Below are 13,529 nucleotides of genomic sequence, written 5' to 3'. Positions count from 1 at the left end.
ACAGTGCTACCAGTTCTTCTTGTCAATTAAATTTGATTGGTAAATCTTCTAATAATAAATATTGTTAACCTTCCTCTTGTGTTTGTTCCGCCATGAATGGTAACTTGAGGATTAAAAAGATGAAATCTCAGATTTCAGCAGTCCCTCAGAAATAAGTGCTACAGCCTACAAACAAGGTTTGTAACAGATTACAAATGTTACATAACTCCTGACAGCAGTAAACTGGGAAAGATGGTCGGTCAGACTTTCCCACCCTCAGTAAGTAATTGGATAAGTACAATTTATTTACTTTTTTCCAGTGCCTTAACAATTTCAAACAGGTCTATTGGATAATTGTTATTAATTTAATCCTGCTGAATAATTCTTGTCGGCAGAAACTTTATATCACCCAAGGAGTAATAATACTTGTATCTTTTCGCGTTGGTTGGGAATTAGATTGTGCGAACTACGGATTTTCTTTATATCTGGAATCTATAAAAAAATATATTGACCAGGGTGGTAAAGCCATTTAGTTCCTCTGGTAACAATATCAAGGTCCTTTCAACAAAATTCCTTGACGATAAAGCTTCTGTTTCGGAGACTTACTTCCTGTTTGTGATCATCCACGCACATAGTATTGATCTATGAGGGTCCTTCATTTGAGATCTGTTAATAATTCCTTAAACCGTCATTTGTGATCCGATTACTTTATATTAAGGTAATCATTAAACAAAATAAATAAATAAAAATAAATTGAAATAATAAATAAATAAATATGAAAACAAATTAAATACCGTCTAAAGTCTTGTTAATAAAAACAAATAAATGTCTAATAAAAAATATTAAATTGAACCATAAATAAAAATAAATCCATAAAAAAAAATAAAACTTCTCCAACTAAATTTGTAAAAAAATTAATAAATTAATAAATGAGTAAAAATAAATAAAACTAAAAATAAAAAAAAATAAATAAATAAATAAAAATAAATAAATAAATAAAATATAAATAAATAAATAAACGGCCTAAATGAATAAAAATAAATAAATAAATACAACTGAAAATAGATAGAAATAAAAATAATTAAATAAATAAAAATAAATAAATAACATATTTTCCAAAATAAATTTAAAAAATGAGCAAAAGTAAATAAATAAAATAAATAAATAAAAATAAATAAAAATGTCTAGAAATATAAATAAAATAGACTCTCTATAAAAATAAATAAATAAATAAAAATAAATGAAAATACTTCGATAGTTAAATAACTTTTCTCACCAATAAATAAATAAATCAAATAAACCAAATAAAATAGGCAACATACCCTTTCTTGAATAAACTAAATCAATAAATATAGCATAAAAGATAAATAAAAAATAAAAATTTTGAAAAAACAAGCCTAAACAAAAATATTTCACCATAAATATAAAAATAAATGAATAAATGAAAAAATTAATCTCTCCAAAAATAAATAAATAAATAAAGGTTTCAAATAAAGTATAAAAATGAGCGTGTAAAATATATGGCACGAATTAATAAATATCAGTAAATTAAACCAAATATTAAATAAATAAATAAATCGGTAAATGAAAATATATAAAAATAAATAATCTAATAAATGATCTGCAAATAAATAAATGCTTAAATAAATATATAAAGGTTTGAAATAAAATAAATAAATGTTATAACCAACGTGCTCTCTTGGAAAATAAATAAATTAACAAAAATAAATAGCTCTAACAACGGTTGATAAATAAGATAAATAAATCTCAACTTTAAATAAACAAATCTTAAAATGAAAATAAAAATAAAAATAAATAAATAATCAGCCTTTGTTACTAAATTTTGAACTTTCTAAAATAAAAAGCAATTGGGTAAAAATATTCCCCTCAAATAAAATAAACAAACAAATAAAAATACCTTCCTAAATCGCGTAAAAGTCACTAAGGTAAGCGGTTGATAAAATCTGAAACAAATATAAACTGGTGGGTTAAAAAGCGTAAATAAAAATAAATAAATAAATAAAATAAATAAAAAAACGCGTCTTCTCGTAACAAATTAAATAAATAATTGTAAAAAATAAATAAATATAACGTAACTAAATAAAAATAAATGCCTAAAAACAATTAAATAATTAAAGAAAAAATTAAAAACTGGAAAATTAATAAAAATAAATTCAAATCATTAAATCTAACTAAATCTTTAGATAAAATAAATAAATAAATAAATTTTCTCTTAAAATGAATAAATAAATAAATAAAATAAATAAATAAAAATAAAAATAAACTTCTTTAAATAAATTTAGATGTTAAAATATCAATTGTATATAAATAAATAAATAAAATCCAAATAAATAAATAAAAAATAAAAAGCCATAAATAAATGAATAGAAATAGTCTGAAAATAAATAAAAAATACCCTTGTAATCCAAAGGCATCCTATTAAACTACAATAAAAAAATAATTCAAAAAAATAAATGCTCTCACAAAATAATTAAAAAATAAAACAAATACATAAAAATAAATGAAATTAAATAAAAATAAATAAATAAAAGTAATTCAAAATAAATAAATAAAAATAAATAAATAAATAAATGAAATTAAATTATTAAAAATAAATAAATATAAAAATAAAAGTAAATAAAGAGAAATAAATAAATAGAAATGAATAAATAGATAAAAGTAAATAAATAAAAGTAAATAATTAAACAACTAAAAATAAATAAAAATCTACTTAAATGAAAATCTTAAAAATAAATAAATAAATATGCTTAAATAAAAAAAAATAAATAAATAAAAATGAATAATTAAATATGAAGATAAATAAATAGATAACTCTAATTTATCTCCCTTTAAAGCAATAATCTAGATAAACTTTCAACACTTTCTCAAAGTATCTCAATAAAGGATAAAATGTAAATAAATGTTCATTAAATAAATAAATAAACTAAAAATTAATAAACATATAAACGTCTCCACAAATAACTAAAACTAATTAATGACAATTAAACTCTTAAAACAAATAAATGAAAATAAATGTTGATATTTTTTAAATAGTCTTGAAAATAGCTAAATAAATTAAATAAATAAAAAAATAAAAAAATAAAAAAGTACTAAACGTCTTTAAAAATAGATAAATAAATAAAATAAATAAATTAAAATCTTTAAAAATAATTAGATAAATAGAACTCAAAAATCAATCAATATCTTAAATAAATAAATAAATAAAGATAGATAAATAATCTTCAAAATTAATGAATGTGTTAAAAATGTCTCCGAAATAAATAGGTAAAGTATAAATTCTTTTCCTTAATAATTAAAAAAAAATAAATAAACTCACATATATAAAAAATATAAAGAAATAAATAAGTTGATGTTATGTCGCATAAATAAATGTCCTATAAATAATTTCAATAAGGCAATAAATAAAATAAATAAAAATGGTTCTACTATTGTAAAAAATAAATACAATGATTAAAAATAGAAAACAAATAAGTAAAATAAATAAATAAATCACACAAATAAAATAGATAAAAATAAATTGAACTCTAATAAAAATAATAAATAAGGTCAAATAAACTAAATAAATAAAATAAAAAATTAAAATAAATGAATGGAAAATAAGTAAATAAAAATAAGTAAATAAACGTGAAATCGGCCTGGGTTCTAAATAATTACAAATAAATAAATAAATAAATCCGTTAAATAAATAATTGAAATAAATAAATATATAAAATAAATAAAAAAATAAATGAAAATAAATATATGGTAAATCAATGTCATAAATAAAAATAAATAAATAAATAAATAAAAAACTCTTTGTGGATGGGCAAAATCTCCATCCATGATCTGAAAATTTGCAAACTGAACAATAAATAAATAAATAAAATACTATGGCCTATTTTATCATAAATTAAAATAAATAAAACATAAATCTCTCTGGAATAAAATAAGAATAAAATAAATAAATAACCAAAAATGCATAAAAAATAGAAGTAAATATCATTATTTAAAAATAAAAAATGATTATATTAATAAAAAAATAAATAAATAAATTCCAGTGTCGGGCAAATTGCTGATTTAAATAAATCTGTGCAAACAATTAAAAGTTAAATCTGTATCTGATAATTCTCTTAAAATAATTAAATAAATTACATCTCTGGGAATAAATAAATAAATAAATAAAGTGTAACAATCTTTCAAAATTATATAAATGATATTAAATAAAGTTACCCATAAAAAATAGATTTAAATAAATAAATGCATCAAACCAAATTCGCACTGTATGCTGACTAAAAAATAAAAAATTCTTTAAATAAAAAATAGTAAAAGAAATTCCAAACTGCGCGTGCCACGTTGAACTCCGCCATAAATAGCTCGTAGAAATTTCAAGTTCATTCCAAGTTTAAATAAATAAATGAAAATGCGTTTTTAAAATATCTAATAAAATCTAAAATAAATAAATGATAAATACTCTGTTAAAGTAAATAAATAAATTCAAAATTTTAAAATAAATATAAATAATTAAAATAAATGACTCAATGAAAGTTTAAATAAAATAAATGAATAAATCAAATAAATAAAAATAAATTCCCCATAAATAAAATAATAAATAAAAAATACAATTGATTGGGATAACAAATAAAAAATAAATAATTAAAAATAAATAAATAAATAGCGTAAAAATAAATTAAAATATATAAATAAAATAATAAATAAAAGGCACAAGTTAAATAATAATAAATAAATAAATAAATAAATAAAAATAAATAAATAAAAATAAATGAAATAAAGAAATTAAAAAAAAAAATTAAATCTCCAACTAAAAAATAGACGTAAATAAAAAAATAAATAAAAATAAATGAAATATATAAATTAACTCAAATAAATAAAAAATTAAAATATTAAAAAATTTTGTTAAATAAAGATAAATAGATCAACCAAATAAATAAAAAACTAAAATAATAAAAATATAAATAAATAAAGATAAAGGTTACATAATTAAACCGCGTAATAAATATAAGTCATTCAAAACCTGACCCGTAATATAAATAAATACAAGTAAATGAATAAGTAAAAATGCCTTAAAAATAACGTTACCAATTAAAAAATAAATAATCTAATCTTTAATAAAGAGATAAAAATAAATGCTGTAATATTTAAATAAAAAAATACACCGCTATATATTTCAAATAAAAATAAGTAAAAAATTTATTCTAAAAATAAAAATAAATAAATAAAAGTAAGTAAATAAAAATAAAAAATAAAAAATAAATAAATCTTTATTCATGGAGATCAACCTTTTTTTGGAACGTTACGTAGCGTGATCTTGGCAACACTTACAGAAAATTTTCTCCTCTTTCTCTCTCTCTCTCTCTCTCTCTCTCTCTCTCTCTCTCTCTCTCTCTCTCACCGTGTATCACCTCTCTCTCTCTCTCTCTGTGTATCGCCTTCTCTCTCTCTCTCTCGTTTTCGAAGTTCACCTCACTCATTCTCACCAAGTCAATTAAATGGACCATTTAAAGAAACACAATAGTTTCTACAAAAAATGAGTTTATTATTCAAATAACCCAACAAAATAGACAAAACAAGCAAAGATTAAAATGCATAATAAATGAATTATCGAGTTAGATAACTAAACTCTGAACTGCAAAGCACTTCTGATTAAAGTCTCACTATGGCTAATAGTCTGAAAATATCCAAACTCACACATACTCCCAAATCAATAATTAGTCATGTCAAAAAAACACAGTCTACCAAATGACTTGCATCCTGTTATCAAACCCCAGCTATTTCCACACTGTCCTGACATTATTCCCACAGACATCTGTCGGAAAGAATCAAACATGATAGAAAACTCCCAAAAAATATATGAAATACAAAACACAATAATGGAAAGTGTAAAATGTAGCCAAGATATGGCAAACGTAACATAACAAAATATTAATATAAAAGAGGTATGAAATTCATATTAAATTCCTCCCACCAGTTCAAAAGTTCATAATGATTAGAAAATCATATTAAAAATCACAAGTTCAATTTTCTCCCATAAAAACAGAGATTTCAAACTCTACCTTATCTACGATTTAAGCCTGGATCCTCTCCAAGTTATGTCCTAGACAACTGCAGTTCTATCACGTTAATGAACGATCAAACTCTTTTAGGGCAGATTTGGCATAATCTAGATCAAAGTAACGCACGTACTCACGAATATACATAACACTGAGTCTCCAAGTTCAGCTTCTCGCTGTCAAAGTGCTGAGAATCAAACTATTTGTTGCACTGTTAAAGATTTTACCTCAAGTCTCTCGACCTACTTCCATCACAATCTAACCTTCTTTCATCATCTTAAAGCATTGAAGCTATGAAATGCACATAACATCCTTTAAATGGAAGCTCAGCCACCCCATAGAAATCTCGCTCTCTTATATATATATAACTATATAAAATAAAAAAAAAATATCTGTAGTTTGTATGTAACCATAACAAAAATGTGTGTGTATTTATGTATGTAATGGTTAAGATGAAACCTTTGTGTTGACTATCAGTAGTCCATTATTCACTGGGGTTGATGTTGTGGAAACCTAAAAATTCCAAGACATAAATAATCTGACAAACACGAATAAGCCAGTTACTACCAAGTGACAAAAAAGTTCAGTAAACTGACTCGACATTATTATTGTCAGGTAATGTTTTTGCTTTAAATGCTCGAACATCAAGGATCGTTAATTATTATTCCAGTAAGAGTCAGAAATATTCGGCCGTCTGGATGCAAATGCTCGTTATATTGCATCTTCTCAATCTCTCTCTCGAACATTTAGATACAGCACGGCTGATAACCAGGTATATCGTTGACATCAAAGCTCTAGCATCCAACGTTGGATCATGAAAAACGTTTCGACTTGTTGCCCTGGCACATCATCCAAACTGCAGTGAAGCCAGGGTGCAATAATTAAGAAATAAGTGAATGCTGGACGGCTGATATATAATAGTAATCTGCTGCTGAAAACTCATTAAATACATTCTGAGAGTCTGCAGTACGAACTCAATGATAATTCAAGCCACATTCGTTTACAAGTTCACAGTTGGAAGTATTACTGTCCATTATTACTTCTCCCTAATTAAAGTACAACCTGTCTTATTCAACTATTATTATGATATTGATCTCCTAAAATGAACATGGTCTCTAAAATCTTTTTATTTTCTTTTTCTAGTGTCTCAAAAGCACTCGGAAAAGGTTCTAATAATAACAAAGGTTTCATTTTACTGATGACAGGCAAACTATTAATGCCCGATCCAGACAATCTCACCCTCAAATATTTATAATATAAATACAAATCTCACTATATATAACAATATTTTCGCTCCACTATATACATATATACATATCATTTTCTAAGTATCTATATAATATATATACACACGACCATATGCATAATAATTGCTTTATCTGCACCAAGGAAGGAGACTGTCCTTGCTAATCATTTCTTATCTCATTTGACAATGTTTCGAGGCCGAAAGTGCTCATCATCAGGCTATCAAACAGACAAAACCTTAAATAATATAACTGACTCAAAATTCAATTGTAATGTTAATTGTTTAAAACCACTTAAAAAAAGTAGAAATTACTTGCAATACCTCTTAACTGTTTCCAGGAGGAAGCTATTAAGTCTCTTTGAAAATCCAAATGACTCAACTCCAGCCAGCTGAAGATCAGAGAAGTCAGAGCAAGAAGAGTCAACACCTAAAAGAACCAAGGTCTGCTCGTTTTGACTTCTTCTATTCAGGTGAATTTCTTGTTTCACGTCAAAGTCCATTCTAACGTTTTGGCATCCCTTTATCAACTCTAGGCCTAAGGTCCAATTCTTATTTCTCATATCGGATGTTAAATTCTATTTCTAAATGGTTCGGTAACAAATGATTGTGGAACACCTTCATCTAAAAGTGCAGACAAAATAAAAAATACAACAAAAAATCAATACTTTGATAGCCACGACTATACAAACATCAACATATTTTCTCTCTATCTATATACAAATGTTCCAATAAATCCCAACAAATGTTCATTTGATTTTGAAAGGGGTCAAATTTCGTCACCAGTATTTACATCTTTTACTACAAATCTATTTCCTCGTTTTAGTCTCTACAATCTCAAAGGGTCCATGGAACTTGTATTAATTTTTAATTTTGTTCATTAAAGAACATTAATTTTGAATAAAACTCTATCACCCATAAAATGCTACTCCCCTCGATTAGGAAGTTAACTTTTTTCTACCATTGCACGCGAAATGAACTAAGTTCAAGTTTCTTTGGAAAATAATTGTCTAAATCTTTCTTGCTGTATTTATAAGTAACTCATAACATCACCCACGCTCTGGTAACAAATCAAAGTCCTTTCAACCGTGTGGAACAGCTTCTGCTGGAGATATTTAATTTAATTTAAAACTATTGAAACAATCGCACTTCATCAAAAGATCCCCTAAACAGGTATCCTTTTTCGCTAAAACTGTCATGTAAAAAGCTTCAATTATTTTCGATTCGCCCTCTCCACACTAACCCGTTTCTCTTTTTTCCTTTTCGGGATTATAGTAAATATTCTTTATTCCCAGTAAATTAGCAAGACTGTCTAAAGTCATCTAATAAATTCCCTACCATTGTCTGTGAATCAACGTTCCAGGAACACCATATCTACAAATTATCTGTAAAGAATGCTGAGCAACTTCCTCAGCTGACTTGTATTTCGGTGGAAAATCTCAAACAAAACAGGTTCGTCACACAACTACTAATACATATATCTATAACCATATTGCAGATTCTGAGAAGTTGCAGAATATCCATATGCACTCTCTGGATATATTGCTATTTGGTATGGGATATGAACCCCAAATGACACGACACTATATATATGACTTATTCGCATTGCAAATAGCGCAACTTCTTCACAAATATATCTACTATAGAAAACATATTTTTCAAAAGATACTTTGACCTAACGTTTCATACGTCTTGTCTCGACTAAATGGGGAGAACCAAATTTACAATGTGCAATGTCTGAAGAACTTGTGATACTAGACTCTCTGGCACGATGATTTGTGTAATTTCACCCCTGCTTAGACTTATCATAAAGGTTAGAATCTTAAGTATTTCCTCACTAATAAACTCTTCTCCAATTTCTTTACCAGAAAAAGGCAACATGCCCTTTCTTAGAGACTATTAAAAATTTGCCTTAGCATCTGATAGTAATTTATCTTCATCTTGCTTCTCTTCTAGCAACTATGTCCCTGTGATATTTTCACCGTAATATAACACACAACGTTACTCCACCAGTCTCAGTATCAATCTCTGATATATGACATTTGACTCACTATTTCTGATCTAAGTATGCACTGTAAAATGTGTATTCATCTACATGCGATATCTAAACTACTAGTATAGGACATTAGACACCAAATGTTTACTCTCGTCTTCCACATAGGATTAGGTCTGTACTCCCTCATCCTATGGAAAATATCTGCTCAATGCATCTGCAACTACAATATAATACCTTCAATGTATATTTGAGGTTTGCATCAAAATCTCTCAATGTCAAAAATATACGTGCTCTTTCTTGGGTGATAAATTTGGCTTATTAAAAGCTCATAGCAATATTTGATGATCTGTTAAAAATCTCAACTTTGTTTCCCAACATACCTTCTACTTATCTTAAAATAAACAAGGCTAGAGACATTTCTGAAAGCCTCCTTGTCTCTAACTGACATCAGCCTTTCCCAAGCCCTGCAGCGTTTTGAACTTTCTGCTATAAAAGCAATTGGAGGTCTTAATTTCCCCTCAAATTTCTGCATCAAACACGCACCTATACCTTACCCTGACTCAGCATCAGTCACCAAGGGGGCCAGTTGACTAAAATCAGGCAGTGCAAAAGGGCTTGTGGTTCACTAAAGCTTCTTAGGCTTCTCAAAAGCTAAGTGACCTTTTCCCATACCCTCCTTGCTGGCTTTCTTGGCTTGCTTGCAATACATCTGTCAATGGAGGCAGCTATTGCTCTGTTTCCACAAAGCAGAGAAAAACCGACATGCCTAGGGATGAACAAATCTGCATTCGCTGGTTTTGGGAATGAACAACTCAGTCGATTGTGACTTTGTATAACAGACAGGAGGAACCGAGATAACGTGACCGATTACAACAATTTCTTTCTTCCAAAAACTCACCATTTGTCCTGGTCGTAGTTTTAAGTTCCGTTGTATAACCATTTTTATGAAGTAACTACTTCATTTTTAAGACATTTAGGCATTATTAGTCCACGTAGTCTGTGCAGATTGAATGTGATCACCTAAACACCGACTGATTATAATAAACCCTGAAGTACTGTGTTAACCAGTCTAGTAAATGTTATTGGGGACCGTTTAATCCAGGCATTTGTTTGCCAATTCATGTCCATTTGTTATTGAAAATGCCTATTTTCACGACTACCTGTCAAGCTAAGAGGATCTGCATGAAATCAACTATTAATTTATAATGTTATATATTCTTGTTTCCTAAATCAACAAACAAATTGGCAAACAATTCCTAAGGATTCAATCTGGGCACCTTCTGGTTCAAATTATAACTCCAGAGAACTCTGATGGTACCGTCTTTCTTTGGGACTCCCTTTTTGAAAGTTAAACTGGACTTTCCCTTAGTCTCAATAATCCTTCGATTCAATTATAACTTCCTTTTCTGCTTCTTCTCTGATCAAAACCGAGTCAGATACGTAACAATAATATAGGTTATAACCTTTCCCACAGGAAAATGACGGCAGATGTTCTAAAGCGCTCTGTTTATTAACGCATCGTTATGTCCCCTTCAAAGCAATAATAATCTAAATATTCTTTCAACACTTTCTCTACTTTATCTGAATACTCGGAATTTCAGCTACATAAATGTTTCTACTTTGATTTTTAACATAGCTCGCTATATATACATATTACCGTATACAAATATACTCACTCTCTTATGTTCTTCCTTAAACTCTTCAAATTCAATTTCAGTAAGTACCCTTGTTTATTTTTGATAAGATGGTTTTGACAACTACTAATTGTACCTCGAAAGAACAAACCAGCCATTCTCTCTTTCATTATGACACCGTACTAAGCCCTTTTTTGCACCTTTTGGTACCTCTCTAACCCGCACTAAACAGGATTAAATTTTATCTCTTTCATTGACACTTTTCAGTTAAACACGCCTTTATGCAATCAGTAATCTTCTAACAAAATGACGTACAGATAAGCACTTTCGCGGAATGCTTTTCAATTCTCTAATCACCTGTTTACTGCATTCCTCAGACTACGTCTTTGTTTTCTCTAACGATTTTTCGACGATAATGGAACAAAACATTCTGTCTCCGTGGTGTAAACATTCCGTAAGAATATTGACCCTGTTAACGCCTACAAAAATGTTTGAATGCACATTTCACCTAAGGGAATCCTTCTAAAAAAATGGCCTTCTACTATTTTATGCATGAAAATGCATGGGAGATGTGAACCTAAGATATTCAATTTCCCACCAGACCACACTTACTGATCAGTAGGGACTAATTTACACTCTGGTAATTTCAGAACCCACGATCAGCATCTATTAAGTTTGATGTACCAGAATCAATGAAGATAGAAATTTAATGCCATTAGAAAATCATATATACAATCGGCCTAGGTTATGGTGATTCTAAGACCTGATTGCTCATTATATATATCCGTCTTCGAACTTATCTTGTGAAAATTCTGATGTTGTTTGTGTGTACCTAGAATTTGCATCATGAAATTATAATATATCTATTAAACACTACACGTGTTTTCCCTGAATATTCTCTCTTCTTTTTGTGTGTGTGTGTGTCTCCACCCATGGTCTGTGTGTTTGCTGAACAATATCTCACTCTGCAATTTGACTTGCTATGTCCAAATACATCACAGTAGATAACAACTGGAATTGTTGAAAATTACTGATCTCTCTACAAGTTCTTTCGATTCCACCCGGCATGATTTCACTACTCCCTCGTTACCCCTCAAAGAAGTTTGCATTATTCTGTGGTTTTGAAACTGTTGCTGGAAATTTTCACCTTTCAAAATACTATCTCAGCGTATGTATTTTGATAGATTTTGGCAATCTGTACAAACAAAAGGATTCATCACATTATAGATGTAGTTTCTTTTATCAAACTATCTATAATTATATCTGGGACTGGCGTTAAAAATATATAGCCAAAAGTGTATCAGTTTTCAAAACTATCTAAGGAGATATTATTTCCATTTACCCATGGAGAGTTTATATATATTTCTTTAACTCACCCCTAATCATCAAATATATATGACACTGTACGCTGTGTGTATATTGCCTTTCTTTATTTCTGATATATATATATATTGTCATCCGTTCAATCCCTCCGTTTCTGCGTAAAAATTGCTGGTTCCCCGCTCGTTCCTTTCTGAATTGCCAAAACCTTGTACTCGTTCTCAATGTCTTTTGTCTTGTTTTGATGTTTTCTTCTCTTAAAGCTGCCCGTTTTAATCTTCTTCATTCAGATAATTATCTACTGATTCAATAAATGTCTCCAGCATTCTGAGCCGGTTTCCATCAACTTGGTCTTAAAATTTGTAATGAGCAACAAAGTTGGGCCTGGACTCACAATTGAGCACGACGTCCCTGCGTGGAGTGTGACCATTTAGTCGAATGACAACCGTCCCGATGCTAAACTTAAAATGAAAGCGAAAAAAAACTGTCCTGAGTTAAGCCCTCTCTAAAGAAGAACAAGAAAACGGGTTACTTATCCTCTGATAACAGCTGAGGCTCTGTCTTGGTGACGTCACATCTCGAGGACAAAAAATGCGATGATTTTTTCTGCCATCACATGTTGTTTATTTTTTGCCCACTTTTCTTACACTTACTTTGGGTATTTCCTTAACCTAAATTGTATCTCACCCAGATGCCTTTGTTGTACAATTCCCCCACTCCGAATACCAGAATGACAAAAAAACTTGTAAATATTGTTAAATAAATTAATTTTAAGCTTATCACATTGCTCTTTTAAGACTAATCATTCATCTCGCTTTGTTTCGCATCTGCTGATCCGTGCGGGCATCCCGTTATCCAATTAGTGTATTTTAAAAATCGAATTAAGCGGCCCCTGCCCTAAGTTAAAACTTCTACCGCTGCTATCCTATTTTAAACCGGTTGCCACCATATTAATCTGTAATCCCATGGAATAAAGACTCAATCTTTTTTTTCTTTTAGGAATAGGTGTCACGTTAAGTGATCTACCACCTTCAGGAACGGCTGGTTCGACCCTTTCTCCCTCCATCCACTCAATTGCTGCCTCCCCTTAGGCCCCAACACTCTTCTTTTTCTCTTTGATGTTTTCGTCAGTCCTCTGCCGTTTTTCTCTCTTCAGTCGATGTCACAAAGATCTCTCTCTCTCGGCATTGGCAGCAGCGCATTCTCTTTCTTTTGCATTCCACATTGGTGAAATGAGGAAATGGGTCATCTAAAGAAGGCTCAATCTTTCCTACAAAAATAAGGTTATT

Source organism: Macrobrachium rosenbergii, chromosome 55 (genome assembly GCF_040412425.1).
Source record: "Macrobrachium rosenbergii isolate ZJJX-2024 chromosome 55, ASM4041242v1, whole genome shotgun sequence".
Taxonomy (NCBI): Eukaryota; Metazoa; Arthropoda; class Malacostraca; order Decapoda; family Palaemonidae; genus Macrobrachium; species Macrobrachium rosenbergii.
The sequence above is the reverse complement of the archived record's forward strand: the minus strand, read 5'-3'. Positions refer to the sequence as shown.